The sequence below is a fragment of the Crinia signifera genome, chromosome 5, assembly GCF_055691185.1.
Source record: "Crinia signifera chromosome 5, ASM5569118v1, whole genome shotgun sequence".
In the NCBI taxonomy this organism is placed as follows: domain Eukaryota; kingdom Metazoa; phylum Chordata; class Amphibia; order Anura; family Myobatrachidae; genus Crinia; species Crinia signifera.
This window is the reverse complement of record NC_139221.1, coordinates 148475693-148495686: the sequence shown is the minus strand read 5'-3', so window position 1 is coordinate 148495686 and position 19994 is coordinate 148475693. Positions and strand designations below refer to the sequence as shown.

Here is a 19994-nt window from a genome sequence, read left to right as displayed (position 1 = left end):
CGCGAACAAGTCGGCAGGACCGGATGGCATACCAGGACGAGTGCTGAGAGCTTGTGCTGAACAGCTGACGGGGGTCTTTACAGACATTTTTAATATGTCCTTGTCCGCGTCGGCTGTTCCGGCTTGCTTTAAAAGTACTGCTATCATCCCGGTGCCTAAAAATCCCAGGCCGATGAGTTTGAATGATTACCGTCCAGTGGCTCTTACACCGATAGTCATGAAGTGCTTTGAGCGGTTGGTGTTAGTACATCTAAAGGCTGGTTTCCCCCGTCTTTAGATCCATTCCAGTTTGCATACCGTAGCAATAGAAGTATTGAGGACGCAGTTTCTCTGTTAATTCATACTGTGCTTTCACATCTGGAGAACAACAATACCTACGCCCGACTGTTGTTTGTCGACTTCAGTTCGGCATTTAATACGGTGTTACCAACTAGACTAGTTTCAAAACTGGTAGACCTAGGGATTAACGGTCCATTATGTAACTGGATAGGGGATTTCCTAAGCGATAGGCCTCAAGTAGTCAGGATAGGTACAGTGAGCTCTGAATCGATTAGTCTGAATACTGGAGTGCCGCAAGGCTGTGTACTGAGCCCGTTTCTTTATTCTATCTTTACATCTGACTGCAAGTCGGTTTACAATTCTAACACCATCATTAAATTTGCAGACGATACGACATTGATTGGGCTAATTGATAATAATAATGAAATAGCATATAGGAATGAGATTCAGCATCTGGTGGACTGGTGCGGAGTAAATAATCTCTTCCTTAATGCTAGCAAGACCAAAGAGATTGTGGTGGATTTTTGTAAGAAAAAATCTACCCCAATCATGCCAATACAAATTAATGGAGCATGGGTGGAACGCGTTTCCAGTTTCAAATTCTTGGGGACCCAGATTTCTGAGGACCTAACCTGGTCAACTAATATTAAATGTTTGGTGAAAAAGGCTTATCAACGCCTTTTTTTCCTTAGAATGTTGAAAAAACATCAACTGTCACATCGTATACTGTTAAATTTCTACCGATGTGCAGTTGAGAGCATATTGACCAGCTGCATTTCTGTTTGGTATGGAAATTGTACCACTGCAGAAAAGAAACTTATACAGAGAGTGATTAAATCGGCCCAACTTATAATGGGCACTACACTCCCGTCTGCTGAGGAGATTCAGAGTAAACGTTGCTTACGAAGAGCACACAACATTTTAAAAGACATAACTCATCCGGCAAACGGATTATTTGTACTACTACCGTCAGGTAGGCGGTTTAGGTGCCTACGGAATAGGACGTCTAGGTTGAAGAATAGCTTTTTTCCAAGGGCTATTGTTAAATTAAATAGGGAATGTAGCTTGGGTGGGGGGTTAATGGGTTTTTAGTATTCATTCTATAAATTGTAAACTGTATGGACTTCTGTTTTTTTATAATATGGATGTATACGGATAGATGCTAAATTGAATTTTGTTGTTCTTACTTAGGATAATGACAATAAAGTTGTATCTAATCTAATCTAAAGTTTACTCAACATAAGGGGCAATGGGGCAGATGTAATAAGCCTTAATAAGAGATACTGTAAATGCAAGGGTGATAAGGAGAGATAAACTTCCAGCCAATCAGCTCCTTACTGACTTTTTTCAAACACAGCCTGTAACATGGCAGTTAGCAGGTGATTGGCTGGACGTTTATCTCTCTTTATCACCCTTGCATTTATCTCTTGTTAAGGCTTAATACATCTGCCCCAATATGTATTAAGCCTCAACAAGAGATAAATGCAAGGGTGACAAGCCACCAACCAATCAGCTCCTACTTATATTCCAAATACAGCCTTTGACATGGCAGTTAGGAGCTGATTGGCTGGAGCTGATTGGCTGGAGATTTATCACTCCAATATAGCACTTTCACTTCAGGCTTAGTACTTATGCTGAGCATAGATGGTCCAGCCAATGACAACTGATATGTACTGAAGGTTTCTAGATTGTAAGCAGAGCAGACAGAGGGGTAGATTTAATAAGCTCAGTGAAGTGATAGTGGGCCAGATTCTCTAAGCTTCAAAAGTGATAAAATGGAGAGTGATAAACAGCCAGCCAATCAGCTCCTACCTGCCACGTCACAGACTGTGTTTGAAAAATGTCAGGCAGGAGCTGAATGGCTGGCTATTACTCTCCATTTTCTCACTTTAGAAGCTTAGAGAATCTGGCCCACAATCTGTTTTTAATCACTGTCCAATCAGGAGTTCCACTAACACTGATGGATGCAGTTGTCACAGCAACCAAGGTGCTAGACTGGGGAAAAAGGCAAGCTGCAACAGCACTTACTGTATTGGCTCACTATGGTCTATTCAGGATCTCTGGTGTTTTGGATGCCGGTTGTGAAGGATTTTGATGGTATCTGATATAGTTTAATGAAAAAAGTGTTCACAAAAAAAAAGAAAAAAAGTCACAAGACGTGTTATATGATGGGAGTGGTTGAGGGGTGTTCTTAGTGTGTATGTATGTGTCCAATTGTGAGTATAATATATATATATATCAATATCACAAGGGATAGCATTAAAAGACCAATCAGCTTTTGGAATATGATGTATCAATCCAGAAAAAACTACAAATGGATACGAATGATGGTAGCATCCTACTCAGGAACTGTGCTAGCTAACCTAATACAGGTTGAGTATCCCATATCAGAATTATTCCAAAAACCATACATTACAGAAAGTGAATAAAAAATATTTTTTTTGCTAAAAACTCACTAGGGACATTTGTAACAGCACTACTGGTGACATGATATGTAACTGGCACTATATATGTGCAAGAAAATGATTGCTTGGCATTCAAATTCAATATCTGAGATAGTACACAAATTTTGTTTCATGTTTTGAAACCTTGTTTTTTGAACAAATAAAATATATTTGTGTGTATTTTATGTGGTAATAAAATATATTTGTGTGTATTTTATGTGTTTATACAGCATACATGCAAGGTACTTCAAAATACATAATTGAAATATTAAAATATTCCGAAATACGGAATAATCCATTATCCAAAATTCTCCTGGTCCCGAGCATTTTGGATACGGGATACGCAACCTGTACTGTTTTAATAGAGTCGACTCCACAAAAATAAAAAAATTATTAAAATGAATACTGGTTTATTTTCTTGTTCTAAATATTTCTTTGATTGATATATGTGAATTGTGTCATATGTATGGTCTATAAAATGTTGTACTAATACATATATTTGTAGTTTAATTCAGCTATGGGTTCCTATGCACAGTGATTCACAGACATTCCTACCTACTTTTATGTTCCCGGAGAAGCCCAGAATGGAGATGTAGCCCATTACTTATGGATCAAAACGAGGCACTTTTTATCACTAAGCCCCGCCCCATGGCAACATAATGCAACAAATCATGGGTCTAAAGCATACCTCCCAACTTCGACCCTGCCACGTGCCCAAAATGCACTTACCCAAAAGAGGACAATGCCTCCCAACTTTTGCTTCCACGAAGCAGGGACAGCAGAGTGTGCCTGAAAACTGGGGGTGTGGCCTTAAAAAAAATAAAATAAAAATGAAGCACATCTTGTGAGGCCACGCCTCCCATTATTGCTGTTCTGGGGGGCTGACCAGCGGCTCTGTAAGCCGCTGGCTATCCCCCCAGCTTCTCTGCTCTGGGTATAGCCATTGTGCGCATGCACACAGCGTCTATTAACCGAATTGTAGGAGGGACTCCCAACTGCCCCCTCCCAGCCACGGGAGGGATGCAGGAATCTCCCCCAAAAACGCGACGAGTGGGTACACACTAAATATGTATGATACAGTTATCGGAAATTGTATAGTATGTACCCAGTTTAATGACACACAAAAGTCCTATTCTCACAAAAGACAACTCAATGCAAGAGCATTCCTTTCTAACGCCATATACAGGAAGATTTTAACAAACATCAATGCTTGTTGCATCCCAACCTATGACATGACTCTATAGCAGGGGTGGGGAACCTTTTTTGTGCCAAGGGCCATTTGTATGGGGAAAAAAAAAAAAATCCTTCGGGGGGGGGGGGCCATATGTAAAAAATAGGATTTTGGGTACCTACCGGTAAATCCTTTTCTCGTAGTCCATATGGGATACTGGGTTGTATACTATGGGGTAGAGATCCTCCGCAGGAGAGACAGGCACATTAAAGCTTTTAGTGTGGGTGCACTGGCTCCTCCTCTCTACCCTCCCTCCACTAGTCAGTTAATGAAAAACTGTGCCGAAGGAGAGCTATGTGAGGAGGTATGTGAACAATAATTGTGGTGAGATTCTCACAGCACACCCAAACCAAAATTACAAAAGTAGGTGAACCATAACAACACTTCTGGGATCACCAATAAACCTTAGAGAAGGTATATATATATACCTCCCCATAGTATACAACCCAGTATCCCATTGGACGGTAGAGAAAATAGGATTTTGGGTACCTACCGGTAAATCCTTTTCTCGTAGTCCATATGGGATACTGGGAGCCCGCCTCTGTGCGGCTTTCTGCTGTAATGGTTCTGTTCCTTACACTGTTCAGGCTTGTTGCCTTGTTAAAATATATATATATATATATATATATATATATATATATATATATATATATATATATATATATATATATATATATATATATATATATATATATATATATATATATATATATATATATATATATATATATATATATACTTGTTTCCTAGCACGGCCACAATCTTCTTGGTCGTGTGCCTTAACTTTAAGGCACACGATGCCCCCGATGGACCCGATTTTCTTTAAAATCAGGTCCATTTTACCGTCAAATGGAAAATCGGGTCCATCGCGTCGGTCGTGTGCCTTTAATAAGGCACACGACGCGACCGACGCGATGGACCCGATTTCTCCATAGGGTTCAATGTTAAAATATTTTTAACATTGAAATCGCGTCGGTCGTGTCGGTCTTGTGCCATTATAATGGCACAAGATAAGATGGACTTGATTAAGTCCATCTTAACATAGTAATCAATGGGAAATGGGCCAATATGGGCCATTTCTCATTGTATATGGCCCCGTCATGCCCCCCCATTGTAAACGCCACCCCACTATCGACGCCAACCCGAAGCGTGGCGAGCGCAGCGAGCCCGCGAGGGGCGGCGGTGCGCGTCCTCCGACCTTTTCATTCCCCTACTATCCACGTCGGCGTGGAGGTGAGAATAGAATAGTGTGGCGAGCGCAGCGAGCCACCGAGCCCGAAGCGTGGCGAGCGCAGCGAGCCCCGCGAGGGGACGCGTATAACTTCACAGGTATACGCGTCCCCTCGCGGGGCTCGCTGCGCTCGCCACGCTTCGGGCTCGGTGGCTCGCTGCGCTCGCCACACTATTCTATTCTCAACTCCACGCCGACGTGGATAGTAGGGGAATGAAAAGGTCGGAGGACGCGCACCGCCGCCCCTCGCGGGCTCGCTGCGCTCGCCACGCTTCGGGTTGGCGTCTATGGTGGGGTGCGGTGTACGCCGTTAAATTTGGGGGGGTTGGGAATATTTTACATTGAATGCAATGTAAAATCGGGTCCCAGGGACCCGATTTACATTAAAAAAAAAAAAAAAAATCGGGTCCAAAATCGGGCGGTCGCGTCGATCGCATCGCATGCGACCAAATCGTATGCGATGCGATCGACCCGATTTTTCCGACACGACCACCCCGATGTAAATCGGTGTGGCCGTGCTAGGAAACAAGTACATATATATATATATATATATATATATATATATATATATATATATATATATATATATATATATATATATATATATATATATATATATATATATATATATATATATATATATATATATATATATATATATATATATATATATATTTAACAAGGCAACAAGCCTGAACAGTGTAAGGAACAGAACCATTACAGCAGAAAGCCGCACAGAGGCGGGCTCCCAGTATCCCATATGGACTACGAGAAAAGGATTTACCGGTAGGTACCCAAAATCCTATTTTCTCTACCGTCCAATGGGATACTGGGTTGTATACTATGGGGAGGTCCCAAAGCTACCAGAACGGGCGGAAACGTGCGGAGGCTGCTGTAAAACCGCTTGTCCGAACTGGGAATCCTCCCTGGCCAGGGTGTTAAATCTGTAAAACTTGACAAAAGTGTTACTCCCCGACCAAGTTGCGGCCCTGCACAGTTGCATGGCCGAGACCCCTCGGGCAGCCGCCCAAGAGGTCCCAAGAGATCTGGTGGAATGGGCCTTTAATGCTTGGGGAAGGGCCAAACCAGCCGATGCATAGGACTGTTGTATGGTGCAACGAATCCAACGGGCTATGGTCCTGGTAGACGCAGGAGAACCCTTCTTTTGCGCATCCTACAAAACAAACAGGCTATCCGACTTGCGAAGTCTAGCCGTGCGTTTTACATACGCCTTAAGAGTATGCACCACATCCAAGGAAAGTGGAATATCAGGATGTACCGCGCTGGAAGGAACCACAATGGGTTGGTTCAAGTGGAAGGCGGACACAACCTTTGGCAGGAACTGCGGCCTGGTCCTGAGTTCAGCCTTATCCTCGTGGAACACTAGGTAAGGACTCTGACAGGACAATGCCCTAAGCTCAGACACACGCCTGGCTGAGGCAAGGGCCAAAAGGACAACAGTCTTCCAAGTAAGGTGTTTTAATTTCACCTGTTCCAAGGGAACAAACCCGGCAGACTTGAGAAAGGTGAGGACCATATCCAAGTCCCAAGGCGCGGTAGGTGGCACAAAAGGAGGCTGAATCCTCAGCACCCCCTGCAGGAAGGTGTGGACCTCCGGCAACAGCGCCAGTTTCTTCTGAAAGAATACTGACAGAGCCGAGATCTGTACTTTCAAGGATCCCAACCGAAGGCCCCAATCCAAACCTGCTTGAAAGAATCTTAACAAATTGTTAAGACGAAATACCGCTGGCGGCAAGGCATTTCTTTCACACCAGGCTATATACTTCTTCCAGATTCCATGGTAGTGAAAAGCCGTGACTGGTTTCCTGGCACGCGTCATGGTTGTGATAATAGAGGGATGCAGGCCCTTAAGGCCTAATATCTGCCACTCAACCTCCAGGCCGTCAAACGCAGCCGCGGTAAGTCCTGGAAGACAAACGGTCCCTGAAGGAGAAAATCTTCTCTTTGAGGAAGACGCCACGGGTCCTCTACCAGCATGGCCTGAATGTCCCCGTACCAGGCCCTTCGAGGCCAGTCTGGAGCCACTAGAATGGCTTCTATTTTCTGGTGCTGAACCCTTTTTAGCACCCTTGCCAGCAAGGGTAGCGGTGGGAATAGGTACACCAACTGGAAGTCCCATGTCCAAGTCAGGGCAACCACTGCTGCTGCTCCTCGGTCCCTGGTCCGGGCACCGTACCTGTCCAGCTTGTGGTTCGACCGAGAGGCCATCAGGTCGATCTGAGGGAGCCCCCAAAGATCTACGAGGTCCTGGAACACCTGAGGGTGGAGTCCCCACTCTCTGGGGTGGAGAATGTGACGACTGAGGAAGTCCGCCTCCCAGTTGTCGACTCCTGGAATAAATATTGCCGACAGGGCCTTTACATGGCGTTCTGCCCAGGAGAATATCCTGTTGGTTTCTCTCATACAGGGCATGCTCCTTGTCCCTCCTTGGCGGTTGATGTAAGCAACCGTAGTTGCATTGTCCGACTGGACCTGTACCGCCCTGCAGCATAGGCTCCGCCTGTAGGAGGGCATATTGAACAGCCCTCAGTTCCAGGTTGTTTATGTGCAACCTGGCTTCCATCGGAGACCAACGGCCTTGCAGGCGAACTCCCTGTATCACGGCTCCCCAACCCCGAGGCTGGCGTCCGTGGTGATCAGGACCCAGTCCTGTATCTGGAAGCAGCGACCCGCCAATAGGTTCTGCGAATCTAGCCACCACTGAAGGGAGATTCGGGTCTGTGCAGACAGGCAGATCCTTCTGTGCATCTGCTGAGGGGATCCCGACACTTCGTGAGAATGTCCAGCTGAAAAATCCTGGAGTGGAACCTGGCATACTGGATGGCTTCGAAGGAAGCAACCATCTTGCCCAAGAGCCTCAGGCACAGGTGCACTGAGACCCAAGGACTTGATAGAACCTCTCTTACCAAGTCCTGCAAGGCTGAAGCCTTCTCGGGCGGCAGGAACACCTTCTGCTCCTCCGTGTCCAGAGTCATTCCCAGGAATACCATCTTCCGGCTCGGGATCAACGAGGATTTTGGTATATTTAAAATCCAGCCGTGTTCCCTCAGCACCTGCATCGTCAGAGCTAACGCACTTCTCAGGGCCTCCTCCGAACCTGCCTTGATCAACAGGTCGTCCAGGTAGGGTATGACATTTACCCTCCAGAGCCTGAGAAGGAACATCATCTCTGCCATGAGCTTGGTAAAGACGCGCGGGGCAGTTGACAGCCCGAAAGGTAGCGCCTGGAACTGGTAATGGCTGTATCCCACAGAAAATCTTAGGAAGACTTGATGGGGAGGCCAAATTGGGACGTGTAGATAGGCGTCATTGACGTCCACAGCAGCCCTCTTTCCAGGGAGGCAATCACCGACCTGAGGGACTCCATTTTGAATTTGAACACCTGCAGAGAGGGGTTCAGAGACTTTAAATTCAAAATGGGCCTTACTGAACCATCTGGTTTGGGGACAAGGAACAGATTTGAGTAATAACCCTGACCTTGTTCCTGTCTTGGTACGGGTATTATTACCTCGGACAAGAGGAGCTTTTGAATGGCCCCCTGAAGGAGCGCCTGATCCTCCAATGAGGCTGGAAGGGCCGACTTGAAGTATCTTCGAGGAGGAGGACCGGCAAACTCCAGCCTGTAGCCTGCTGAAATTAGATTCCTGGCCCAGGAGTCTAGGCAGGAGGCGTCCCACTGCTTGCTGAAGTGCGACAGACGGGCCCCCACCTCGAGATAGTCTCGTGGTGGGTGTACCCGGTCATGCTGCTGGCCTGGAGGCAGCAGGGGCGGTGGAACGGTCCTGATGGCCTGAGGTGTTGTGCTTTCTGAACTTCCCTCTTGTGCCTCTGCTAGCGTTAGAGGCGCCTCTGGCCTTAGGGCGGAACTTGGACCCGCGAAAGGACTGCTGGGAGGGTCCAGTGAAAAAGGCGTTTTGCTGCCGTGGGGGCTGATGGGAGGAAGGTGGATTTCCCTGCTGTAGCCTTAGAAATCCAATCATCCAGCCCACTGCCAAAGAGCCTTTCCCCGGTGAAGGGTATGCTTTCCACACTCTTCTTGGAACCCACATCAGCCACCCACTGGCGCAACCACCGAGCCCGCCTAGCCGACACAGCCATAGCAGAATTCCGCGCATTTATAGCGCCCAATTCCTTTTGCGCTTCGCACAATATCCGTGCGGTATCCTGAATGTGGCGCAGGTTTTCCCCAATCTGAGCCACGGACATGTCCCCCAACAAACCCTCTTGGATCTGCGTGGACCAAGTATAAATGGCCTTAGCCATCCAGTAACTTGCCAGTACCGGGCGTTGTGAAGCCCCGCTGGCCGCAAACATAGAGTTTAGCATTACCTCAAGTCTCCTATCTGCACCATCCTTGAGTGTGGACACCCCAGGGACTGGTAACAGCACCTTCTTGGAAAGGCGTGAGACAGAGGAATCCACCGCTGGCGGTTCCTCCCTTTCTTCCTACCAGCAGGATCAAAAGGATATGCATTAGTGAAGCGCTTTGAAAGCTGGAATCTCTTTTCGGGGTTCTGCCAAGCACTCTTAAAAGCACTTTCTAACTCAGCCTGTTCTGGGAAGTACACCGGCTGTTTTCTCTGGGTCATGAAGAAGGAGTCTCCTTCAGAGGATTCCTCCATAGGAAGCTCTAACACCTCCCTAATGGCCTTAATCAGAGGCTCAGAGCCATGAGCCAAAGACTGCTCCTGAACAATCTCTTGTTCATTCTGCTCCTCTCCCTCATCAGGGACGTCATCATCATCATCGTCAGAATCAGGGGCCATTGCAGTAGCAGGCCGCTTAGGAGGCTGAGCAGGGGGAGGGGTGAGGGTATCAACCCTGGCAGACAACATGGCTAACTCCCTTTGTACCCTCTGCGTCTGTCTGTGTATTGGCAGAGAGCTGGGAAGCAGCAGAGTCCATCAGCGTTTTTTTATGCTGCTGGCCCAGGCAGGCTCTTGACTATCAGCCTGAGACCCATCCACAAGTTGTGGGGGCACCCCACTGACCTGAGAGGTCACTCCACTGGGTTGTGAAAGCATACACGGCTCACAGGTGACCTGTGACTGTGAAGCTGGTATAAACCTTGTGCTGCACACCATGCATGTTAGCTTTTTCACCATGATGAAGCAACAGGACACCCCCAGCAGCGTACCCACGCACACACATCAACACTCAAACTGATGTACTGTAATCTATCACAGTATAAGTGTAATGCAGCCTTGTTTAAAGACTATGTATGTGGACAAGTGGTTAACTAGCCAGTGGGGAGACTCAGAGCAATATTGAGGGGACCAGTACACCCAAAACCTTAACTCACGGATTGTAGTGAGCTGGTAGCACAAAACACACAGTGATATATATCAACACAGTGTAATAACAGAGCTAAGCAACGCTGCTGCGCTGTTAAACTTGCTGTCTCTGCTGCTGCTGCAAGGATCACATCCAACCACGCCGCTGAGGTGCTGTAATGGCGACCTCTGGAAGCGTGAAGAAGCAGGCAGCAGAGACAGAGCGCGCCCAGCAGAGCCTGGTCCCGCTCTGAGTGAAGCCCCGCCCCCTTTGCACGGAGCTGGCGCTTCCAGTATATTTATACTGGCATATGCATCGTTTTTCACATAAAATGCATCGTTTTCCACATAAAATGTTATAAAAACCTGCTGGGCATCCCTGGTGGTCCAGCGGCATTACCCTATGCCAGTCTGATGAGGGGGTTTCGCGCGGTCCCTGCGAGAGGGCCGCCGCTACTCCCGCCGCCATCTTGCCGCACGGAGCAGTTGGGGTGTCCCCTTGTGGGACCCCCAACCTGTACTCACCACAGACGTCTTCGGACCAGTCAGGGGGTGTGCGGCAGCTGGGGGGCCTGCTCGCTACAGCGCAATGCTGTGCGGTGACAGGCCCCAACTCAGGACAGATTGTCCTGCAGCAGGGTCGTCTCTGACCTTAAGAGGTCGTGGCCTGACCCTTCCCCTGACACCCTCGAAGTAGGACAGCTGCCTGGTCAAAGCAGCGCCCCAAAATAATAAACTAAATAAAACTTTGAAGAAAACTCTGGAGCATCCAGAAGCACTGCCTCTCCTGAGGCACATTTTTCTAAACTGACTAGTGGAGGGAGGGTAGAGAGGAGGAGCCAGTGCACCCACACTAAAAGCTTTAATGTGCCTGTCTCTCCTGCGGAGGATCTCTACCCCATAGTATACAACCCAGTATCCCATTGGACGATAGAGAAATTTCTATTACAAATTGTCCTGCTGCAGCCGCTGACTAGGACTGACAGTCTCTGTCTGCTGTTGATGAAGAGGAATCTCACAAGAACTACCGACCTCTTGTGAGAATTCTCCTGTACTGGACTCCCGGCTAAGCCGCTGGGCGAGCCACTCAGACCGGCTACGGGGGCCGCATACGGCCCCCGGGCCTGAGGTTCCCCACCCCTGCTCTATAGCATACATAATATTGTACCAATACAATTTACCACAGCTTTCTATCTCTCATGGCTAGCCTATCACAGTTGGCAAAGTGTAAAATGATATGTACAGGTGTACAATCATTTTACACAAACGGGATCCAGCAAAACTTTTTTTGGCACACTGATGACCTTTACTACAGTAGGAATAGCCAAAACCACCGTACAAGAGCTAGTGCTACTACTTAACTAATGAAAGCAGTCGCCAACACAGTACGGAGATAGCAAGAGGAGGAAATCTGACTTCTCTGGTGTTATGGTGCCCACACACTGCGATTATCACATGCAATTTTAACTTCTTAGTTAAAAATCGCACTGTGTCCAGTTCAAATTGCACAGTGTTTATTTTGCCTTGTAGCATGTACCCTGTAATTGACTATTGTATTGTAGTAAAACAATCAGATGTAGTTCAAATCGCACCCAGTGTACAGTCCACATTGTATGGCTCAAATTGCACCTAGCACACATCTCACCATGTGTGGGCACCACATTAAGGGTAAAATTAACTAAGATGGCTGGTTTTACTACAGAAGGGATGTTGCACATAGCAACCAATCAGATGCTACTTACTTATTTAGCACCATCTAGAAGATAGATTGGTTGCTATGGGCAACATCCTATCTTCAATAAAACTCCTGCCTTAGCAGCCCATACACGCTGCTTTGTGGGCGTGCTGTACTAGCACGGATCACATTGCATTGCATTGCATGCAATGCGATGCAATGTGATGAAACCTAAGTACAAAAAGTATGTGCAAGCACATAGGTTTCATCACATTGCATCGCATTGCATGCACAACGGATGCACATGCAATGCAATGCAATGTGATCTGTGCTAGTACAGCATGCCCACAAAGCAGCGTGTATGGGCTGCTTAAGACTCGTTTGCATTTTACTGTAGATTTAAAGGAGTATAGTTTTGCTTAATAAAGGACACCCTAATCCCTGTATATTCCACCATAAAACGCAATAAAAAGCAAACCACCTTTTTATTCCCATAACATTTACTCCGCTCATATTTTTACCTCAGACATTTTCTATAATGAAATGATACCGAAAAGGTCTAGTGCAGCGCTTTTCAGTGGGTAACAGCTTTCATAGTGATAACATTTTTGTGCCAGGAATTTAAATCAATTCTTTTTCAGAAATACAGTTAGTGGCATTTTGGGCAGAGTGTGTGCATATTTATGGACGAATTCCAAAAGTGACTGATTGGAATGAGGACTTGGCTTTGGCAAAGTAAGGGCATGGTTGTAATGGGGGTGTGGCTTTTCAGATTATGGGTGAGTGATGTCAGACTCCATAATTTAGTACCTGGGTAACACCAAACTGAAATTTTGCAAGTGCAGTTTAAAATTTACTGATTAAGACCTAAAATAAAGCAGCATAAATATTATAATATTCCCATTAGAAAAGAAATCAATTAAAGCATACTGTAACATTACCTTTCATGCGTGCAAAGGAACGAATGGTTCATCTTAGGATAGGAACACTTAATGATCTAGAGTTAAAGTCAATTTGATATTTAAGCTTTTATAGTTCAATGTAGTACATACGCAGATAAAAGGTTTTGAATCATAAAATCAAGAACAGAGGCTCCCTAAACATAGTTCCCAAGCAGGACAGCAGCTCAGCTGGCAAGCGCCACTCAGTTTGTAGCACTCAGGCCTTGTCAATTTCCATTTAGAACTCATTAAATGACTTGAACTGTGTCTGGAAATATATGCATCCAAACTATTTGGCAGCAAGTGAAATTAAATATGCCAAACTAGTTCATCTCTTCTTGTGGCAAACAATGATCGCCTCGCTGCATTTTCACAAAGCATTATCAGTAGGATTTGGCACTGTAACATTTTGTGATATTGAAAGGCTACATTTAACTGTTTGTGCGCCCTTCACACATTGCAGAGCCTACAAATCTGTACAGCACTGTGTGGTATGCAAATTACTTCTTACAAACTTGAACATTCCTAACACATTAATGAGCCATAAAGTGGCTTTAAAATGGTGACCATGTAGAAGATGTTGTGACCACATTAAAAACAGACAACAGAAGTAACTGGCGTTAGAACAGCATTAGGGTGAGATGGGATTGGGTTACTAGTAGAATAGACCCAAACTTTTGTTAAAGTTACATTAAATAAACAAAACCAATAAACCATCATTATGTCAGAAGAGGTTACATTAAAGATTACTGTAGAGAAAAGTTTGGTTATGGAGGTGGCAAGTCACCGTTATTTGTAAATTTAAGAAACAATGATAAAAGGGGTCTATGAGCCAAGCTTTGGAGATTGATAAATGACAGAGATAGCATACCAACCAACCAACCTGCTCCTGTCATTTACAGTCTGTAACATGGTAGCTCGGAACTGATCTTTCCTCAAGGCTTAGTAAATAGACCCTTGAGTTATTTAAGTTAAAATAGTTTCTGTAAATTCACAACATGTAGACACAACTAGAATATGTGCTGTATATGTGAAGATGCCGCAGCAGTGTTACAGGTTGAGTAGCCCTTATCCAAATTATTCCAAAAAAAAAATACATTCCAGAAAGTGAAAAATATATTTTTTTTTCGCTAAAAGCCACTAAGGGGGACATCTGTAACAGCACTAGTGGGGACATGATATGTAACTGGCACTACTGGGGACATCTGTAACAGCACTACTGAGGACATGATATTAACTGCCAGTACTGGGGGACATGATATGTAACTGCCACTATATATGTGCAAGGACATTATTGCTAGGCATTCAAATTCAGTATCATTAACTTTGTTTCATGTTTTGAAACCTTGTTTTATGCACAAATAAAATATATTTGTGTGTATTTCATGTGGTTGATGTGTTTATCTATATAATAAGTTGAAGAGTGTGTGTGCGTGCGTGTGTGTGCGTGTCCGTTGCATTGCAGACACACCGTGGCACTCAGAGCCACTAAATTCAGCAACAAGATACCTCTGGACCGGGTGGTGTGCACCTCGAAGCCGTTTTTGGGAAATTTCACTTAGAAATTTAAAAAACACCAAGTTTTAATTTGCCTTCATTGATAATCTGTGAAAAAGATCGACGATCTGGGAAACCGTTGACGAACAACTGATTTAATTGCTGTTATTGAGTATGAATGACACATTCTAACATTATGGTGAAGGCTTTAAACAATTAGGAATAATTGAGGATATACACAGACCACACATCACACACACACGTACACATTGTACACGCACACAGACAGTACACCACATACGCACACATATATACACATAGCGCACCTCACACACTTACACATTCGACAGATACACATAACACACCACATGCAGTACAACACAAACCTGGATACACTACAACACACACCCCAAAACAGTACAAACACACAGAACACACACACACACACACACTTAAACATTGTGAAGATACAGAAACACACAGAACACACACACTTAAAAATTGCCAGGATACGGACAGCACATTACACTCACATATATACGTAGCGCACCTCACAAACTTACACATTCGGCAGATACACACAATACAACACACACCCACATTCACTACAACTCACGCCCAAAAACAGTACAATACACAGAACACACACACTTAAACATTGCACAGATATACACACAGCACACTACACACACACATTTATATGTAGCACACCTTACGCACTTACACATTGCGCAGATACATACAACACACACATAACATACCTCTAACAGCACAACACACACCCACATTTACCACACACACCCAAAAAAAAACAGTACAACACACACAAAACACACACTTAAACATTGCACAGATACACAAAGATACAGCACACAGATACTGTATATACATAGCACACCTCACACACTTACACATTGGACAGATACATACACTACAACACACACACACAAAAAAAAAAATTGTCATTTATTTAACAGTCTGTACCGGCAAATAAAAATCGTTTTTTTCTTTTTTTCCCCCCATATCCGTCTCTCCAGTCCTCCAGCCTGTCACTGCGCTCCCCAGCCAGTTGCACTAAGAAATCTTTGTCCTGGCCAATGCACCCATTGATCAATACAAAGTGGGTACACTGCACTCACCCTGTTAGTCAGTTGGATATCAGGCACTGCTCTGCCTTAAGGGTTTCCCGGACTCTTTTGGTTAGCTAATGTTTGGTCGATGGGCATGAGCGCTGCATGTATTTGTTTGAATGTTATGAGTGTAAGAAGTTGAAAAATAAGACTGAGATGAAGATTTCACACGTTAAAGTGTACAATTTACTCAATAAATCGTGAAAAAAATATGTGCACATAGAAGTACAATCATGAAATGAAAGTAGGATTAAAAAATAAATTCTGATTCAAACTGATAATTGTTTGGATGGGGGTGGGTTGTGAAACAAATCTATAGGTGGAGGGGGGTATGGATATTGTGGGCATAATTGGTGTTTGGTACACCTACAGGGGGTCCCCAGTTGATGAGAAATTTTTACTACAGTGTCACCGCAGGGGGATTTCCGATTGGGGTTCAGGTGGTCTCTTAGGGACCCCTTTACAATCCCGTTGATCTCTTCTCCTGGAGCCTACAGTCTCCCTCAGTGATTGACTAACATTAAGGGAGACCGTAGGCTCAAGGAGAAGAGACCTACGGGATTGTAAAGGGGATTTTAAAGGGTCACTAAAAGACCACCTGGACGCCAATTGGGAATACCACTATGGTGACACTGTGACCGTGACACTGTTGTGAAAATTTCATCAATTGAGGACCCCCTGTAGGTGTACCAAACACCAATTATGCCCACAATATCCATACCCCCCACCTAAAGATTTTTTTTCGCAAACCACCCCCACCCAAAGAATTATCAGTTTGAATCAAAACTTTTTAATTCTACTTTAATTTCTTGATTGTACTTCTATGTACACTTATATTTTTTTTCATGATTTATTGAGTAAATTGTACACTTTAACATGGCAAATCTTTATCTCAGTCTTATTCTTCAACTTCTTACACTCCAAACCTTATCAATGCCACCATTGAGGATTGCGATTTGGCCCATTGCGCCCGTTCCCAGTGGTGCGGGTAGCATGCGTCGTGTCATGACATCATGTGGCCAGGCCCGTGGACCTGCTCCCACACTCAGGGGCTGCCCCACTGTTTGGTAGAGATGCCCGGTGCCTGTGCTTTACAGATCTCCAGACCTCAGAGACTGCTGCAGGAAGGATCTGTGAGGGGAGCGGCAATGGCAGGGAGCTGTGAATTTTTGATTAATTATGGCGCGGTAAGTAACGCCCACCCCGGTCTCCATGCACCCTTTCTGATTTTATACCGATTTCTGACCCTCAGATGTTGGAGAGTATGTCATAGGTGCTAAATCTCAGGAGTGGATGTGGAATTCACCAACACATGCCAGTTATCAACTCAGGAGCGTTGTGTTTCAAACAACAACACCACACCTGATTTCATTGCCGTCACTGAGTATCAATGCAAACACATTCTAACATTATGGTGGAATCTTTAACAAATTACAATCTTAGGTCTTTGGCACAGCATACTGTAAGATGACATTTTTCAGAAATTTTGGAAATAAAAAAAACCCAAGTTTTTCCCGGGCAACGCCGGGCGGGTCAGCTAGTACAACATAAATGCAAGATACCTCAAAATAAAACATTGAAATATAAAACTATTCTGAAATACAGAATAATCAGTTATCCAAAATTCTTCTGGTCCCAAGCATTTTGGATAAGGGATACTAAACCTGTATTGGAAAGTACAGAACCACCCATGATAAAAACTCTCCACATAATACGGTCTTATTTAATTGGCCCATTATGGTTATTAGCCAACATCACTTATAGCTGAAATTAAAGCCAAAACGTACTACAAATGAATACATTAGTGCACAATATATTCTGTCCAAATCCAGCCTTCTGGGTCTGTTCACTTTCCCATTGTGGATTCCCTCAGTGGACTGATAACATGTGGGGAGGTTCATTGGAGAAAAAAGCCACACGTGGCCATATTGACATTCAATGTACAAATGCATGGTCTTTATTGCACCCATCTGTCCCAAAGTTACCTTATTTAAAGTCTGAGATTGCCGTCTAATGTTCTTTCAGAGAAAAGGGGTTAAACAGTTTACAGACCATCATTAAATAAAACCCTTCAATGCAATCTGATTCTCAAAGTTTAATCTCTAGGCGTGTCCAAGCAAATGGCATAAAAACTCCCTACCTGGATTTGATAGCAACTTGTAACATGAGGACTACAGTATCAGGCAGTTGTACATTAAAATTAGCATTACCAATAGTTACCATGGCACATTTCAAAATGCATTGAGCAATACAAACACTGGTGACCCGTCCCTGCCACCTGCTACTGGCATGAATAAAGCAGCATTGCGCTACACAAACAGGATTTGAAGCATATCAGCCTTTCAAATCCTTACTGTGAATTTCCATAATTGGTGCCAAAAACTGATATCAAAAGCTGTATGATACAAATACAATTACTACTGTACTTAAAACCATTTTCCAATGGGGTAGAGTTGTTCGTAGGTAGACCAGAAAAAGAAAATGACTATTTCTGACTATAGGCTCATATTAATAGTAAGAGATGTATGATCGAAAACCAAACCTATTACAGTAATTTTTCACCAAATCATATCAATAATATATCACAGGGACATTCTATAGGAATGATTACATACATGACCATGCCTAGCCATGCGATACTTCATAAATATGCATGTAGAGAGACATTAAGATGCGTTGTGTCCAGTGTATTTAATGGATAGACTCCCAGGTGTCTTACCACAGACCGTGTTTTGGAGCATGGGTCTTCAAACTTTCGCCCTCCAGATGTTGTGAAACTACATGTTCCAACATGCATTGCCACATATTCTCCTATAAGAGCATGCCAAAACTGTCAGGGCATGCTGGAACATGTAGTTCCACAACATCTGGAGGGCCACACTTTGAAGACCCATGTTTTGGAGTAACCAACTTACATTGCTGGCTTCCAGCACACTCTACAAGAACAGCATTTTGGCCTGGGGAAACCAATCTCCTTTTTTAGCTTAACCCTGGTGTGGTACAATGGGGTCTGACCCCACTCCTTTGACCCATTGTTTCTTTGAAACTATAATGAATAGTGAGTGACCTTGCCTTTCATGTATTTTCCTTTAAGGGCTTCCTAAAATGTGGCAGTCTTTGGGTCCATTTTCTATTTACGGTTATTTGTGTTTGGGTTCAAATGGACCCCATAGCACTTTCCATGTTTAATATGTAGGTTTCCTTATTTCTAGGTTCTGTGATGTGCACAGTGGAACACAATGTTGAAAAGACAGAGACTGTCACCCAAAGCTGTTGTCACATCTTTAGGGACCTCAGTGACATTGACACTGAAGATGATTTTAGCTGGAAGCAGTAAAAAAAGTTAGGCCTACAGTGATAATGATAATCAGATGATGTAAAATAATCAGAAACTCACAAAGTGTTGTGCAACATCATTTGGACAAAAACAAATCATTGTAATAAACAGTGTTTAATCTGGTGATATATTTAGTACATTTTTTACCGTGGGGGTCACATGGACCCCATGGTACTAGCAACGGAACTATTTTCATGGTACCACACCAGGGTTAATGATTAGCACAAGAACACAGGGGCTCATTTATCAATACAAATATTTGTGGCTCATCCCTTGAAGACGCAATGCTATCAGATAATACGCAAGCATTTCCGAGCTTGGCTACAGAACACACCTCTAGAACCCTCCTTGCCAATGGCAGCCATGCATGCCTGGCCAGCAGACCATACATGCACAGGCATTGAACTAAGCAGATCACAGGGACTGGCTCCTTTTGTGCCCCACCTGCATCCTTTCTTACATATTGCCACAGATATACGCACCATAGTTTTAAGAATAGCTGTACACTGTATAATGACATATCTTCGAACTTTGTATGCAACAAGCTAGTTATACTTCAGTAGCAGCAGCCATGTCCATATTTGAAGTCATGTGTTGCCACGCCCCCTGGAGGACCCTAAAACACCATATTGGAAGATAACATACATGACATGATAAAGTAAATTAAACTCAATTGGGGGGGGGCACATATCAAATTTTAGAGCGATATAGTGTATAGAGGCAAAGTACCAATCAGCTTTGGGTTATGTTTTTCTTTTCTTTTCAACATAACCTATAAAATGACAACATGTAAGCAGATTGGTTGGTGATTTATACCTCTCCTGGATTTAATAAAAAATCTCCCTCAATCTTAGAATACATACTGTAGATAATATTGGGCAGCAAGGAGGAACCAGTTCCACGTGTTACTGTATAATGTGTGTAAATATTTAAGT

General features: G+C 44.2%; 1 protein-coding gene across 1 annotated transcript in view; it reads right to left on the bottom strand.

The window, feature by feature from the left end:
* The window catches only part of BASP1 (brain abundant membrane attached signal protein 1), a 90911-nt gene that overhangs the window by 33738 nt on the left and 37179 nt on the right, over positions 1 to 19994 (bottom strand). The window lies entirely within an intron of this gene.